Source organism: Cynocephalus volans, chromosome 17, assembly GCF_027409185.1.
Source record: "Cynocephalus volans isolate mCynVol1 chromosome 17, mCynVol1.pri, whole genome shotgun sequence".
Taxonomy (NCBI): Eukaryota; Metazoa; Chordata; class Mammalia; order Dermoptera; family Cynocephalidae; genus Cynocephalus; species Cynocephalus volans.
This window is the reverse complement of record NC_084476.1, coordinates 29,094,947-29,111,914: the sequence shown is the minus strand read 5'-3', so window position 1 is coordinate 29,111,914 and position 16,968 is coordinate 29,094,947.

Below are 16,968 nucleotides of genomic sequence, written 5' to 3'. Positions count from 1 at the left end.
TACAGATGTCCCAGCTTAAGAGGAGAGAGAAAGAGAAAAGTTGTCCTTCCTCTGCCCTTTTGCTCTATTTGGGCCCTCAATGGATTGGATGATTCCCACCCACATTGGTGAGGGCGACCGTCTTTACTGATTCAAATGTTAATAGCTTGTCAAAACACCTTCACAGATACACCCAGAAGTAAGCTTTTACTAGCTATCTGGGCATCCCTTAGCTCAGTCAAGCTGACACACAAAATTAACCATCACACCTACCCACAAGGAGACCCACCAAGGACTTCTGTAGACAGAGGTGAGGGAAGGAGGAGCAGACATGGGTCATGACTTTAAAGGAGTTCTGGGATATGAGGATGAGAACTGGGATTGGGAGGTTCAGAGGAAGAGAGGGAGTTGGCATCAGGAGACTTCCAGGTAACCCTTGAGAGCCAGGGTCTGAAAACTGCCAGGGAGCTGAACCACCAGGGTGGGAGGAGCCCCTCACATCACACAAGTGTAAGAACCATAGAAGCTGCTTTTCTCCTATGGCTTTTACATCCCAGCTGCCTGCACTCACCCCCACATCATCTGTCACATGGTCCTTCACCCTGGTTGCATGTTGGAATCACTTGGAAATGTTTAAGATACCAGTGCTCAGGCATAGATTCCGATTTAATTTTTCTTGGGTTGGGCCTGAGCATCTTTATTTTTTAATGTCACCCAAGTAATTCTGAAGGACAACCATTGTGCTGAGATATCCATAATCTACTTTTAAATACCTCAGCACAGATTACATGGTGTTTTTACATGTTTGGATTAAGTCAGTTGTTCTTGACCTGGGTCATACACTGAAGTCACAGGGGCATCTTTTAAAAAATACCTGTGCCTGGATCGCACCTCTAGCAGGTCTGATTTACTTTGGTCTGCCAGTGCAGCATCAGCATCAGTAGGTTTAAAAGTTCCTTCAGGTAACTCCAATAGACAGTCAAGGATGAAACCCACTGGATCAAGTTCTAGCCCAGAAACTGACGGTATGTTAAAGTGTGTAAAGTTCAGGGTGGTCAGATGGCATTCTAATCTGGATAGTCATTCTTCTAGTGGGAGCTACTACACGTTCGTATATTACCCTATCTCAATCAAAAGTGAATGTTTTTCAAATTAGCATACTGAACATCAAAAATGGGTTTTTATTAAATGGCATAGTGAATGTGACAAATGGGCTCTCCACTGGTGAAATTACAGTTATATAATATTTGTATTGGAGACACTTCCTACCTTTGAATAAACAGGGTGTGAGAATCCAGTGAGGCCCACACCCTTCACTCTTCCAGGCTCCCACAAGGCTAATCAAGCTGCCAACTAGGGCTGTTTTGATCTTCAGCTTGGGGTCCTCTTCCAAGCCCTTTCAGGTCATTGGCAGAATTCGGTTCCTTGTGGTTGTCGGTCTGAGGTCCTGTTATCTTACTGACTGTTGCCCAGGGGTTGCTTTCTGCTCCTAGAGGCGGCCCTCAGGGCTTAGCCACATTAGCCCCCTCCATAGGCAATTCACAACTTGCCCTTTGTTTTATTCCAAGCTAATAGGATGATCTCTCTAATATTGCACCTTCTTGTAAGGGTGCACCTGATGAGGTCAGGCCCACCCAAGATAATCTGCCTTTTGACTGATTGGTAAACTAAGTGTGGGAGTGATATTACAGTGTAAGTAGTTCCCCCTTATCTGTGGGGAACACATTCCAAGACCCCAGTGGAAGCCAGAAACTGCAGATAGCTCCAAACCCTACATGTACTATATTTTTTCCTATACATATATACCTATGATAAAGTTTAATTTATAAATTAGCTACCATAAAAGATTAACAATAACTAATGATAAAATAGAATGATTATAACAATATGCCAGCATCACTACTCTTGCACTGTGGGGCCATTGTTAAGTAAAATACAGGTTATGTGATAGTGTGACAGTTGATCTGATAATCTAGATGGCCACTAAGTGACTAAGGGTGGCTAGCAAATATAGCATGGATAAGTGGGACAAAGGGATGATTCATGTCCCGTGTGGAACAGAGCAGTGTGGCAGAGATTTTATCACCCTACTCAGAACAGCCAGCTATTTAAAATGTACTAATTGTTTATTTCTAGAATTCTATTTACATTTAATATTTTCAGACTGAGGCTGACTGTAGGTAACCAAAACCACAGGGAGCAAAACCTCGGATTGGGGGGACTACTATTTTCACAGTTCCCACTTACATTCAATTTAAACTCAAGGGATGGGGCAAGTCCACCAGGGGCAGGAATCTTGAAGGCCTTCTGCCTACTACACCAAGAAACTTCATTTGACTGTGTTCATAGTGGTCTTTGGCTGAAAGGCACCAACACTTTTCAGCTATCACTTTCTCTAAAAAAGAGCCCAAGACTTGTACATGATCAGACTACATGAAGTCAGTTCATCACCCTGGGATGTGAGCCACTGGGCTGACTTAACCAGGAGGCTTACCTGAACCCCATCCAAACCATGTGGGTGAATCACTCCCCCTTTTCAGTGGCAAAGACATTCATAAGCCTGTCCCACCAAAGGCAGGTGGAGCTTGATACCAGAGGAGTGAAAAGGAGGCAATCGCCTAATGGGAACTATTTACTCAATAATCTACTCAGCAAATTTGAACTTCTTATTAAATGACCTAGTCCCAAATTATAACAACTTTACCCACTTACTAAAATTTATCTTAAAAAGAATTCTTCTTAAACATATTTAATAAATCTTAATATATTCTGTCAAAGATAGGCATGCCTAGCCCTTTTCCCTTCTATTAGAAGCAAAGAACACTTGCTAAGTGAGCAAATAAAAGGTATTTCTATTACCCATAACTTTGAGCACCTCCTGCCGCAGTAGTCCAATTTAAATTATCCCTTTAGAAGAAAATATCATAATGGTTGGGGATCTGGAATTCACACCCAGTTGAAACTTCTCTATGAACAATAACAGGCTTATTTTCCCTCTGAGGAGGTGTCCTTAAAGCTCCAATTATACTTTAATTTATGTGAATCTTCCAATTATCTTCTTTAAGGCTTTTACTCAAATTATCAGGATCAGTCATTCATTCATTAAATAAATATGTTTGAGCACCAACTATATGCCAAGTGCTCGCTATGGAGATACAGCAGTGGACCATAGAAATTTCCTCCTTCATAGAACTTTCACTATAGCAGGATGTAGCTAGTGCTTATAATTTTATGTTGTCTCAGCATCCATTCAAAATATAAGTTTAACTTCTCATACCAGAAGAAGGGCTCTGTCACTCTCAACACAGTTCCCAATACTATATCCCACCCAGATGGCTCCAGCCAGTGGCAAGAGATCAGAACTTAGTGGCATCTCTCCCGCCTAGCAGGCTGGGCTATCTGCTTTCCCACTTCCTTTAAATGGACCATTCAGACATTTGCCCAGAAACTTAAAGTGAACCACCTCTCAGTCACAGCGTGACCTCCTGGAACTAGTGCCTGCTTGTTTTAAACCCATCGATTAAAGCTCCCACGGGAAACCTGTTTAGATAATACCCTGGACCCAATAAAGGTATTGGTCCACGGGTCCCTCTCTCTCATCCTGTGCTTCCTGACCTCCATGTCTGTGTGTGTGTGCGTGTGTGAGACCTCCAGACAACTGTGTACTTCCTGAGGGTCTATAAGAACTAAAAATTCTTAAATTTTCACACGGTGATTGTGTCATTGAAGCAGCGCCTACAATCCAACCCCTGATGATAAGGCTACACCCACCCCCAGGAGACTCATGCAGGTGGATTCCATGCTGGGGCCCTTCTATCAGGGCCACTGGTGGTTGCTGATGACAGTAGCTACCAATTAAGTTAATAATGAAACTGGATGAGTTTCATTCAAAACACAGGGACACAGACATTCATGAAGTAATCCAAAAATGAATACATAATTACAAATTCTGATGACTATTAGGAAGGAAAAGTATATGAGGAAGACAAAACCCTGTGGTTGTAATGGTTATATTAACTATGGGGTGAAAATTGTGAGTTTGGACATTTTCGCTTTTCTCCTATCTCTGCAAAGACTAATTAGGAGAACACCCACCTTGCTGGGAAATGTGAAGAGCAACTGGGAATGTGCCTTCCACCCCAAGGGCCAAGGGATCCACTTATCCCTCTCAGGGATTAAAAAACTGGTCAGCTGTGTAACCATAACCTCCCACTCACCTCATTTCACCTGGGAAAACTAGACCCCCATCCCCACCCCACCCAAAGATCTCTACCTCCTGATACTACCTGCGGCATCAGCCTTTGTTGCAAAGCCAGCTGAGCAAGAAACGTTTCCTCCCCTCCCCGCCAAATAAAAAAGTAAAGTATTCTAATTTGAATGTACTTAATACCCATTAAAGTTCTGCATGAAAATCAGGAATACCTCATGTTTAAACATTTACCAAACACAGATAAATCTTAGGCCGTAATAGAACAGTGCAATTCATTTCAATTTATTCATTCTAAAGTAAGGATTCTCCACTATAGTTTTCCAGGTAAAGTCAGTTAGTCTCTAAAACCTTCCTTGATTTACCCAGGCACAGTTTATTAGTAGTTATGTCATCCTCTGTTCTCCCACAAGACTTCCATTACAGCTCATTTTTGCATTGCACTATAAATATCTTGAGGTCTTTGGAAATATTTTTCTGCCTCTTTTACTCAACTGAGACCCTTGAAGAAAGCAACTGGGTCTTATTCATTTGTGTACCTTTAGTACCAAGCATAGTGCCAAGTTTATAGTAATAGACGTCAATAAAAGTTTGAGTGAGTTTTTTAAGAAAAGGTATTGCACAAATGGAATCTCATAATAACAAAATGGAGTAGGGTGACATTTGACTTTGGACTTGGGCCCTGAATAACAGACAGTCATGCAAAATCTAGGTGCAAATAGAATTCAAGAGAGAACTTCCATTGTCAAGGTTGTGAGGGGAGGAGAAAAGATGTAGAAAGAAGGCTACTGGGGTAGTGAAAGAGAATGGGAAGAGATCAGAGCGGAGAGGGAGAGGCCAAATAACGTGGCACCTTGCAGGTCAGGATAAGATGTTTGGAGAATGTACCGTAAACAACGAAATTCATTTTAGGCAGAACAATTGCATGATATAATTAATATTATTAAAAGATCACTGTGGCAATTGCTCAGAGAATGGATTATTGAGATGCATACTTTGTAACAGGCAAACTCTAAGAGACTGTTGGCAGAAGTCCAAGCAAGATGTTGGCAACTGGTTCTACCGCAGTAGCAGTTGACATGGGCATAAGGAGCTGGACTTGACATATCTTTTGGAGGTAAAGACAATAGAACTTGATCAGTTGGATATGAGCAGGGCTGTTATTCAGCTGGTATGTCCCTAGAGAGCCCTCCCAGTCGCCAAAATATTGAAATATTTCTATAGTAGTTGGAAAACAGTCACTGTCAAGAGTCTCTGAGTGGTGTCCCCATCTGTTTTAGTCTGTCCTGTGTTGCTACAACAGAATTACCTGAGACTGGGTAATTTATAAAGAAAGAGTTTTATTTGGCTCATGATTCTGGGACAGCTGCATCTGGCATGGGCCTCAGGCTGCTTCTACTCATGGCAGAAAGTGGCAGGCAGCCAGCAGGTACAAGTAGAGCACATGGCGAGAGGAAGCAAGAGAGAGAGAGAGAAGAGGTGCCAGGGTCCTTTAAATAATCAGCTCTCACGGGAACTAATAAAGCAAGAACTCACTCACTACCCCTCCTCCCCCAGGGAGATCATTAATCCATTCATGAGGGATGCACCCTCATGACTCAATCAGTTTCCAACACTGCCACATTGGAGATCAAATTTCAACATGAGTTTTGGAGGGGACAACACATCCAAACTCCATCACCATCCCAGCACCCCAATACCCCAGACTTCCCCTTCCCATAGAACCAAAAACTAACATATCAATGCCTGGCATAGTAGAGAACCCCCCGCCCCCACAGGAGAGAAGAATGGGGCATTCCTGGACTTTTGGATTGAATGGATGGTGTTGCTATTTACTGATATGTAGAGAAAGAGCAGAGGAACAAGTTTGGTGTGAGAAAAACAAGAATTCTTTTAAATGTGGTACTTATTAGACATTCAGGTGGAAAGACCTAAGAGGCTAAGTAAAGGTTCCGAGTCAAGTCACTACCCACACCAGAAAACTTCAATGTCACAAAACTCTAGAATGACCAAACTTTGAAATAACTTTAAGGATCATTTTATTGTGAATAAATCTATAATACTCTGAATCCAGTTAAGACCATGAAGTACCTCCAAGCCCTTTATAAATCTAGACTTTTATAACCCATTTGGCTGGCTGTACTAGCCTGACTGATGTCCACCCAAAGATATGAGGTCCTAACCCTGGTACCTGTAAACATGACCTTATCTGGAGAAAGGATTTCTGTAGCTGCAATTAGGTGAAGAATCTTGAGATAGGCAGATTATCCTGAGTTATCCAGTTGGGCTCTAAATGCAATCACATGTATTCTCATAGAAGGAAGGCAGAAAGAAATTAGAGACAGATGGAAGTGGAGAAGGTCATGTGAAGATGGAGGCAGATTGGAGTGATGTGGCCACAAGCCCAGGAATGCTGTCAGCCACTGGAAACTAGAAGAGACGAGAAACAGATTCTCCCTTAGAGCCTCCAGAAGGAGTGCAGCCCTGCGACACTTTGATTTCAGCCTAGCAATACATATTTCAGACTTCTGGTCTACAGAACTGTGGGAGAATAAATTTCTGTCATTTTAAGCCACTATGTTTGTAGTTATTTATCACAGCAGCCACAGAAAACTAATACAGCCACCAAGGTAGTTGGGTGAAAAAACGGTGTTATATCCCTATTCTCTATGAAAACCCAGAGAAAGGAATGTTTATAACACTGTGCTATAAACTCACCCTACCCCTTCTTTCCCCAGTTGGGTTAGGCCAGATGACTTCCCCCAGGAGCAGGGGAGGAAGGCATGAAGAGACAGAGCACAGAGGATTTTTAGGAGAAGTGAAAATACTCTGTATAATATCATAATGGTGGACTCATTATACATTTGTCTAAACCCACAGAATGTACAACCCAAGAGTGAACCCTAAGGTAAACTATGGACCATAGGTGATTATGATGTGTCAAAGTAGGTTCATCCTTTGTAACAAATGTACCACTCTGGTGGGGGATGTTGATAATGCGAGAGTGTATTAGTCCATTTCTGCTGCTTACAACAAAATATTTGAAACTGGGTAATTTATAAAGAAAACAAAATTTATTGCTTACAGTTTCTGAGGCTGGGAAGTCCAAAGTCCATCTGGTGGTGGTGACAGTGACCCAGGGTTCTCACATGCAAGATGGTGGAAGCAGCATGAGCAGAGAAGGAGACAGACTCCCCTCTTCTTTCAAAGACCTCAGAACCACACCCCTGACCACCATTTTTATTCCATTCACTACTGCACGGTCCCACAATCCAATTACCTCTTCAAGGCTCCACCTTTCAATTACCATAATAGGATTTCCCACTTTCTTAACAGTCACAGTGGAGGCTAAGTTTCTAATAGTTAAAACTTGGGGGAAACAATTCAAGCTTCAGGGAGTTTTGGGGGACATAATTCAATCCACTACAAGGATGCTGTGCATGTGTTGGGACAGGAGGTGTATGGGAAATCTCTATATCTTCCTCTCAATTTTGCCATGAACCTAAAACTGCTCAAAGAAAAATAAAGACAAGAAGAAGAAGGAGAAAGAGGAGGAGCAGGATGGGAGGAGGAGATGAAAAAGAAAAATTGAGCAACTAACTGAAGACACAGCTATTGAATGTTGAGACTAGATCTCAAAACCAGGTGTCACACATCGAAATCTGTGCCTTTTTTCCTCACTTTGCTATAACAATTAAAATACGCACACAAATAACTATGATACACAGCAAATGCGAGTGACTTTGCTGCTCTAAAAAAGCAAGGGTAAATAGCCGTAGAGCTCAAAGACTAAAAAAGTAGAAAGGAAAACCGTTGTGCGTCACACACACGTTTGGCATTTCACCTTGCATATCCGCATGCATAATCTTTTTTTGTTTTATTATGCTAGAAATACTTAATACTAGATCTACTCTTGTAACAAAGTTGTAAGTGGACAGTAGAGGATTGTTGACTCTAGGCACAGAGTTGTACAGCAGATGTCTAGAATTTATGCATCTTGCATGATTGAAACTTTGTATTGAACAGCATCCCCCCATTTCCCCCTCCCCCAGCCCCTGGCAACCACCATTCTTCTCTCTGCTTCTTTGAACAATCTCGTTCAATCCTTTCAACAACCCTGTGATGAGTGACATCCCACTTCTGGTTGCAGCAACCACCGAAATCTTCAAGGAAAAGGTAATGCTAACTGTGGGCTTTGAAGGATGAGGAGGGTAGAGTCTGCAGAACCGGACGGAAGGCACCTTCCGAGGGAGGAAACAGAATGCTCTGGAAAAAAGGAAGTCACGTTCACAAAGCAGCTGGTGGTGAAAATGGCAGGAGCAGAAAGAGCACTATAGGACAAAATAAAAGGTAGCGACCATTGAAGGTCAAGCTCGAGTATTTGCTCTTGTTCAGTGAGCCATGTGGGATCTTGACATGGGGCAGAGCTGAACCTCAGGAAACGTGTGGTGGCGAAGGATGGACTGGAAATGCTGGAGGGAGAAGCCAGGGTCAAGGGAACCAGGTGAGGGGCTGTCGAAATAACCTAGTGAGTGTGGTTCTAAGGCTTTTCTAAGGCAGAGGCCATGCTGGGAGGGAGGTGGAAAGCCATAGTAAGATGAAAATAGCCACTTTTCAAAAAAGGCATTAAAGAAAGGAAAAACTACAGCTCAAAATAAATAGTTCTCTTCTGGAACAGAGGCAGCAATGGACCTAGGATGTTTTCATTTAAACCTATATTTGTTAGGTGGAAAGGCCAGCAGCTGGCCAGGAGTAAACAGTCCCTTATCTCTAAATCCAGGACATTTCACTCTTTTACCCAGAGTCTGCATAATAAATGCTCTATTCTTCCCAAGAAAACAATGTCATTGAATGAGGTGGAAATATCAGAAATAGGACAGTTTGATTTTTATGGGCAAAGTTTCATACAATATATCAGAACTCATCTATTTCTTTCCCAGTTAACCCACCAGCCCAACTACCTGACCTTGGAAAGTCATTTTCTTCCTCTTTTCAGCACAACTTTAAAAATCGAAGTGTTTTTTGAATTGAAGAGACAAACCTAGAAATGAGACTTGCAGCAAAGAAAGGGTAATCGATCTGTTCGAGAGTTCTCCTGATAAGTCTGAATGGAAACAGCTGAAAGCTGCCCAGTGACGGCTGCAGATTATGCAGCGATGGGGAAGGAAACTCATTTATTGGCAACTGTTACTCTTCAAATACTGAGCTTGATGTTGTGGATTTAACAATGAACAGGACAATCTCTGCCCTCAGGGCCTTCACAGACCTATAGAAAAATGACTTGAACAACCAGTTTTGAAGGGAAACTTCAAAACAGATTCAGTGGGATGAACACTCAGGCAATCTCTTGATTTTTCTGATCACTGATGCAAAGTCCAATGGCCACTTAAAACTGCAAACACAGTATAAATTCAGTGACCGAAGAGTCTAGTCCTGCGTAATAATATTCAAAGCTGCCAAATCATTTGAAATCAAGACTTTGCCCTCGCTGGGAAGGCAGGGGCTGGTGGGAGGGAGCTGCAGTGTGGGGGGCTTCCTCCACCCACCAATGCTCCCCGCCCCAGCTGGTCAAGCACTGTTTCTGATCCCCTCAGGTTGGGTCAAACAGGTGTAGGTGGTAGGAAAGTAAGGTAAGGGTAGCAGAAAATGTCTCATCTGACTGAGTTTATCATAAGCAGTTTGGGCCCTGGGGATTGGGAAGATGTTAAAGTTGCCTTCTGGGGCAGTTCACCTGTGGGTTCCCACAGGCCACACCCTTGGCCCAGGTAAAAGCCCACTGGTCTAGCATGTCTCACTCTCCTCTGCCCCTAGGAATCCAGAAGTACAGCTTTGGCTTATCCTCTGCTGAGGCCACTTCTGCCCCCTTGATCACTCTACTGGATAGGGTACAATATGACCCCACCCAAGGTTGCCAGACAAACTATTCTGTCTTTGTCCAGACAAAATCAGGGAGTAAAGGCCAATCCCCAAGCAGGAATAATTCTCATCCTCTGATATCCTGGGTGGGGCAGAGTGTGGGGTCAGACAACAGGCCTGTGTGTTCCCCTAGCTGCTGTCTGCATGGTCCCATTGAAACTCCTCTTCCTTGACAAGGTGAAGGGAGAAGCTGTCCTCTCAACCCCTTTCCCTTGGATGGGGAAGGAGGACTCAGAGCACAGCCACAATTCTCTCCAAAAAGATCCCCATAAATTTTCTCTAAATCTCCCCTCTCTCAAACCTATTATATTCTTGATATGGCTGAGAGTTTAACGAGCTGTGCTTTTCAACTTAAGTCTTTGTAATTTCTGCATATGGCCTAGAATCTCATTTTGAATGCATATTGTTGCATTTACTGAAACCTCCAAAATAAAATCTGTTTAATTTTTAGTGACCAAATGGGAAATAAATTACAGAATTTATTAATAGCTAGGAAAGTGCTTGATGCTTCAATGAAAAGCCCTTGTAAGAGAATAAAGAATACAGATGAGGCCCAAAGCCTCTTGCTTCCCATGCATTGAGTCTCTGCCTCTTCCATTCCCCAAACACAGGACAGGATATTATCATTGCAGTGTAGGAAAAACCAATGTGAAGCCACACCCCACAGCTACCAGAGGAAGTGGAGCATGTCAAACTACTAAAGGCACCACATCTGACCCAAATCAAGTGCTAAGTAATCCAGGCATCTTAGTGTGGGGTGAAGACAATGGACAAAGTCAGATTTTCATTTGTGAGTTGTTATCCAAAAGCTGACTGAAGATGCCCATATCTTCTCCGTCACAGCAAAAAAGCACCCCAGTCCTTTAACCTACCCTTAGAGCAGGAAGTCAAAGAGGAAGGGGCAGGAGAGCCCACCTTGCATAGATTCAAGAAGTGAAAGATGGCTGGTTGGTTGGCTCAGTTGGTTAGAGCATGGTACTGACAACACCAGGGTAAGGGTTTTGATCCCTGTGCTGGCCAGCCACCAAAAAAGAAGAAATGAGAGAAAAAGAGAATTGTTCAGTTTCTGCCACTGAGTAGTCCAAAGCTTCCCAACTGGCCAAGTTGTGTACGATAAGTAAGCTACAGATGTGCCAGAAACCCTGGATTGCTCACCTCTGGCCATGAGCAGCCTTATTTGGGGCTCTTCACAGGGTGGCCCAAGATAAGTGAGATTGGTGTGTACATCCCACAGTCTCTGCAGACAGGAGCATAAAAAGCACCACTGAGTACTAATGGCTCTGCCTCAACATGCTGAGCAGAGCCAAGAAAGATCCCTTCCACCCAGACAGCCACACCAGCAGCTAACTATAGAGCCTGGACTGCCCATCATGGACAAGTGGCCCATGGAGCTTCTGGAGGAGTTTGTGTTCTAGGTGCCCAAGGACCACTGTGCACAGCCCAAGCTGCCACCTGTTGGTGTTGAGAGAGAGAATAGGAAGCTCAAGCTTCCTATTCCTGGTGATGACCTGCCCTTGTATTTGGGATTTCTGCCCATTTATAACTGATGTACTCTTTCAGTGGCATCCAAGCCATCTGCAGAGTGACTGCTCTCATAATATGTGAGAGTTTTGCAAATTAGAGCCATGTTATTATTTTGAAGTAGTAGATATGAAAAAATTAGACTTTTAAAATATTTGCATTATCACAAGAGATTTCAACATTACATTTTTCAATAAAAGAAAAAGATGGACTGTTATAGCCCTAAATATAATTTCAACTATTATGACTTTTGGAAGAGTTGTAAAACAATGGTTTAAATACTGTTTTATGATTGCCTCATACAAAGTTTCTCACGGATAATGAATATTCAAAATTTGGAGAGATCAGTATGATCAAGAATTGAGTGTAGCCATTTCAAGCAGCAAACAATGTGAAAATTATATTTCTAGAAGCAAACTCATTTTCTCATTTAAAAAATTGATAATACTTTATTTAGATGTTTTACACAAACATAACATCTATCTTCTCAAATTTTTTATTTTCTTTGTAATTAAGTAATGTTTAAAAAAAAAAGTTTTTTTCACCTTTCCCCTTATAGATACCTCTAGAACCTTTTCAGTTTATCCACAACATACTGTAAAAATATTACCATTTTCTGAAAGAGGCACGACAGAGCAGTAATCCCCCACATTTGAGCACATAGTCTGATAAACCACTTGGGTAAGGGTCCTTCTAACACTCTTTTGAGTTGGTATGGAAGCTTAGAGGAAAATTTTCTCATGAGAAATTTGCTTCAACATACCTATTTTAAAGTTTTAATGCTTTACCAAGAACATATCCACTGTGTATGGTGTGTCAAGGACTGTTCCATAGAAATCTGATTCTCAGCCGTGGTTTCACTCTTCATATTCCGGCATGAACCCCAGCGTTGGGAGGGCAGCTCACAGCTACCTCATTCCTCGGGACCCTCCTTCCCATGGGGGAAAATAGAACAATCTGGGCCCTGTGCTCTCCCAGGTGTTTAATCTTATCAAGTCATGTTTTCTTATTTGGTCACTTGGCCACTTCAAAAAAAAACAAAGACAACTTAGCTGAATTTTAGCATATTCTTTGGTTAATTTCATTTTCATTATTTTATCTTTAAAAATATTTTCCCTAGTCACTCTTCTAACTTATTTGTAACATTTTACCTTTTTTCTCCTAGTTCTACCCCATTGTGGAATGGGAAGATTGGGGAGGTGAAGGTGCTCAGAGATTTTGAGACAGGCCTCCCATAAGTGAACCAGGTCACAGAAATGTGTGGCACCAGTCGGGCCCAGCCCTCAGGAAGCCTGGCTCTGTTTCCCCTACAATGTCATTCACTGCTAACCTTCTATGTGCTAGGCACACAAACATGCTATTGCTCGTCATTATAATGACCCTGCAGTGTAGGTATTAGTAGGTCCAACTTCCAGAGAAGGACACTGAGACTCAAAGTGATTTAGCTGTCACCCAAGGAAACATCTCTCATGAGTGGCTGGTATGTCAGGACACACAATAAGATCTATTTAATTTTGACTCTGTGCTCTTTGTAGTCTGCCAGTGCTTCTCAAATTCTAATGAGCTTAGGAATCACCTAGGTGTCTTAAAATGCAGATCTGGGTGGAGCCTGAGATTCTGCATTTCAATAAGCTCCTAAGTGAGGCTGATGCTGCTCCTCCGCTGACCACAGAGCTAAAACGTGCACATGGTCTTTTCCAGGCCCCTGCTGGTACACTGGTATCCAGGAGGCAGCCCAGATAGAGCTGTCGAGGTTATCATTTACAGCTGATTTCTTCCTCTTTCACTGACTGGCTTTTGATCAGGGTTCCAATGGATGGCTAGCAAGAGCTAATTACAATCCCAACTAATTCACTGTGTCAGTTGTTATTCATTAACAAATTATGTTCCTGACAAACTGCTCTAGTGTGGTGCTCTAAGTACTGTAATTAAAATCTTAGAAAGTTGCATGTGGGCCTAATTGATTTCCTTAATGTATTACTCAGACTAAACATTCCATTATTTTGTGTCTTGATGTTTATGAAGGGGCGGAACCACTCCTGCCGCCCAGGCAGCAAAGAGAACCATCCCTGGCTAATGGGGGAGTTTTCCTGCTCCTGCTTCCCACTCCCCTCCCCAGCAGCACTGCCTGAGGATTCAAATGACAGTGGTGTTTCTCTCCACCAGAAATATCCATATAAGAAGGGATGGAGGGTAATTTGACTAGTGTCTATAATTTGTGTTTTCTTCTTGGATTTCCAAATTTGGGGAATTTATGATGACTCCTAAGTGTATGGATGGAGAAATAAAGATTTGCTTCCCAAGGCTGTCATGGCCCCATGTCCTATAGGCTCTCCCTTTAGCACTGAGCATCACAGGGCAGATCAAGAGAAGGAGCTGGGAACCATATCTAAAATCTATGCTTCATCTAAAGCTGTGTGAGATGCAAACAAGTCCAAGTGTATTTGGCAACTTTGGAATGCTATGGAAAGCCAACAACTATACTGCAGTTCGTTGAATTAGATTGCATTCATTCATTTATTTGTGTATTCGACAGGCTCTTAATGAGAACCTAGTATGGGCCAGGCCCAATGCTAGATTTTAAATAACAAATAAACAAAGAACATGCAAAATAAGCGCAGTCATAATAGTGGCAAACAGTTATATATTATAGGCCAGGCACTGTTCTAAGAACTTGAAACATATTATCTCATTCTTGCTCAGTTTCTATGAAGGAGGTACTCTTATTATCTCTATTTTATGAATGAGAAAACAGGCAAAAGGGAGTGTTAGGAACTTGCCTGTAGCACACAGCCAGGATTCAGGTCCCAGCAGCCTCCAAGCCCTCACTTGAACCACTGTGTTATATTGCCTCTCTTCAATAGAATAATAGCTAATGAGGGCTTAGTATGTCCTCACAAGTAGTTTTATACTCACAAAAGTCCAAATGAGGTAGGTACTGTCATTATCCCCATTATGCAACTGAGAAAAGTGAGGCACAGAGAGGTTGCTTAAATTCCCCCAAAGTCTAGAGAGCAGCAGTCAGGATTTGAGTCCAGACCCAGGGCCTATTTTCTTAATCTTTGTGAGTTTTATATAGAGCTAACAGAGGTCTGAGAAATTATATAGGGATGTGGGGCCAGTTCAGTCCAACTGATTTAAAAAACTAAACTCCAGGTATCCCTGCTGTAGATATCTGGTGGATGAAACCAAGGCCCAGGTAGAAAGTGCAGAGCTGGGATGTGAAGCCGTGGGCTGCCCTTGACCTCTGTGTTATCACACCTCTTGCACAGCTGTGCTTCTCTGATGCTACTTCCCATGCCATCCACCCTGGTCACCCTCGCTCAGCAACGGGGTGGACCACACGTGCCTAAGGATAAATGTAACAGGCTCGCTCTATGTGGCATTATATGATACACACTGTGTGATGGAGTAATCTCACTCTTTCTGCTCCTCTCTGACAAGTGTCCCAACATATGCCCCAACTCAGGCCTCCAGTTCACTTTACTCCTAGATTTCTGTCCCAAGCATCACAAATTCCTTTCACTCTGGTTTCAGGGATAATCTATGTGCCATCTTTGTTGAGCTCCATTCTCTCGGCAGCTTCTACCCATGGTTAAGCATGTTTTCCTCCTTGCTAAACCAACTGTGTATACTTCCATTGGAATGTCCCACTGGAAGAACAAACTGGCTTGCTATTCATCATGTTCAACACATGATATTCATCAACTGTCTTTTTTTAATGTGTAGCGGTCAATACCACAAATTTTTATTCACACTGCTAGGTAAACTGGACTGAGTTTAAGTTCAAAGAATCATGTAGATATATTCATCCCTGCAAACACCATTGTCAATTCTTATTGCAGGATCTCGGCACATTGATGACTTGACTAATAAAAATGTTAAGTTAAAACTGCTTCTGGAGTAGTGCTACTTGACAAACAAGGGAACTCGATTGCATAGTGCAAAATTTTCCCTCTACACAAACCATCATTTGTAAGCAAAGAAGGAGGGAATGCAATCATCAGAAAAGGTTCAACAACTCTCTCCCATTTATTTGATAGAAAAGAAAACATGTGCTTTAGGGTAATTGTTCAGAACTATTTATGAATCATGATGCTGGTACCTAGTCGAGACAGGATTTCTTGTTTCTTTGCTGGAACTGCCACTGGGATGTTGCTGGCAGTTTTTAGCATGGGTAGGTTGAGAAAGCTCAGAACCTTTGGAACAGATTCATTTTGTTTCTGAAAAATTACCAGGATTGGTCCTGTAGTTATATAAATATAAAGAAAGTACCCACTCATTGTCCTTGGCGATAGCACTGAAGTCACCGTAAATCTGAATGTTGACATTGCAGATTAAGATGCCAACTATTCTGCCCAGTGATATAAGTGGGTATCTTTAGCCAGAACCATGCCCTTGAAGAGGAAGGGAAATTCTTTGCCTAAATGTGAATCTAGAGCAGGACCACTGATATTTAAGCAGTATTTAAAGATTAAATAACACCAACCTTGTGAAATGTATTTTCAAGTATTTGAGTATTTTAAGCTTTTTGATATGCAGTTATAAAAAAGACATTTTTAAAGATATTTTATGTTTTATGTGCTATTCCAGCAAACGCATGCCACAAATATATAACATAAACAAGTTTCATGAAGCAGTACTTAGCTTTATTACACATAATGCTCTCTATGTCTATGTATTCTATTTCATTGCTTTTAATGTTGGTCATGTTTCTTTGACTTGGTATTATGCCCTGTTAATGGGTCATAATTAGTAGATTGAAAAACACCAAACTACTGTGATCGCCTTATCTGAGCCCAGTGGTCAACCACAACCTGTGAGGAGGAGTGGTAGGAAATAAACAAGCTTTCCACCAAGCAGAAGGAACACCTCCTCCAGTCTGCGGAGTCCAAAAGATTTGTGGCCTCAGACTTTGAGACTTGAGGACCTAGAGTGATGACAGTAATTTACTATAAAACACATCAACATAGATAGATAGTATGTACATGCCAGTGAATTTCAGCTTTAACTCTAGGAGCAGCCAGGGGCAGTCAGCAGGCACTCACATCTGGAGTCTATCCACCAGTGCTTCTGTTGTCTGTATCTCGATCAATAGCCAAAGCTTCACTAATTTGTCCACCGAATGTCAAAAATGGAGTTTTATCATGGAAGATAGTGTCCTGTCAATCAGCATGTCATACTTCAGAAATGGGCTCTTTTTTTTTCCTATTTTTTTCTTTTTTTCCTTTTTTATGCTTTTTGAAAATTATTTTTATTTATACATATTTATGGGGTGCAGAGTAGACTAACAGTATTTGTGTACAGTATATGATGATCAAATCAATATTCTTAGCATGTTCATC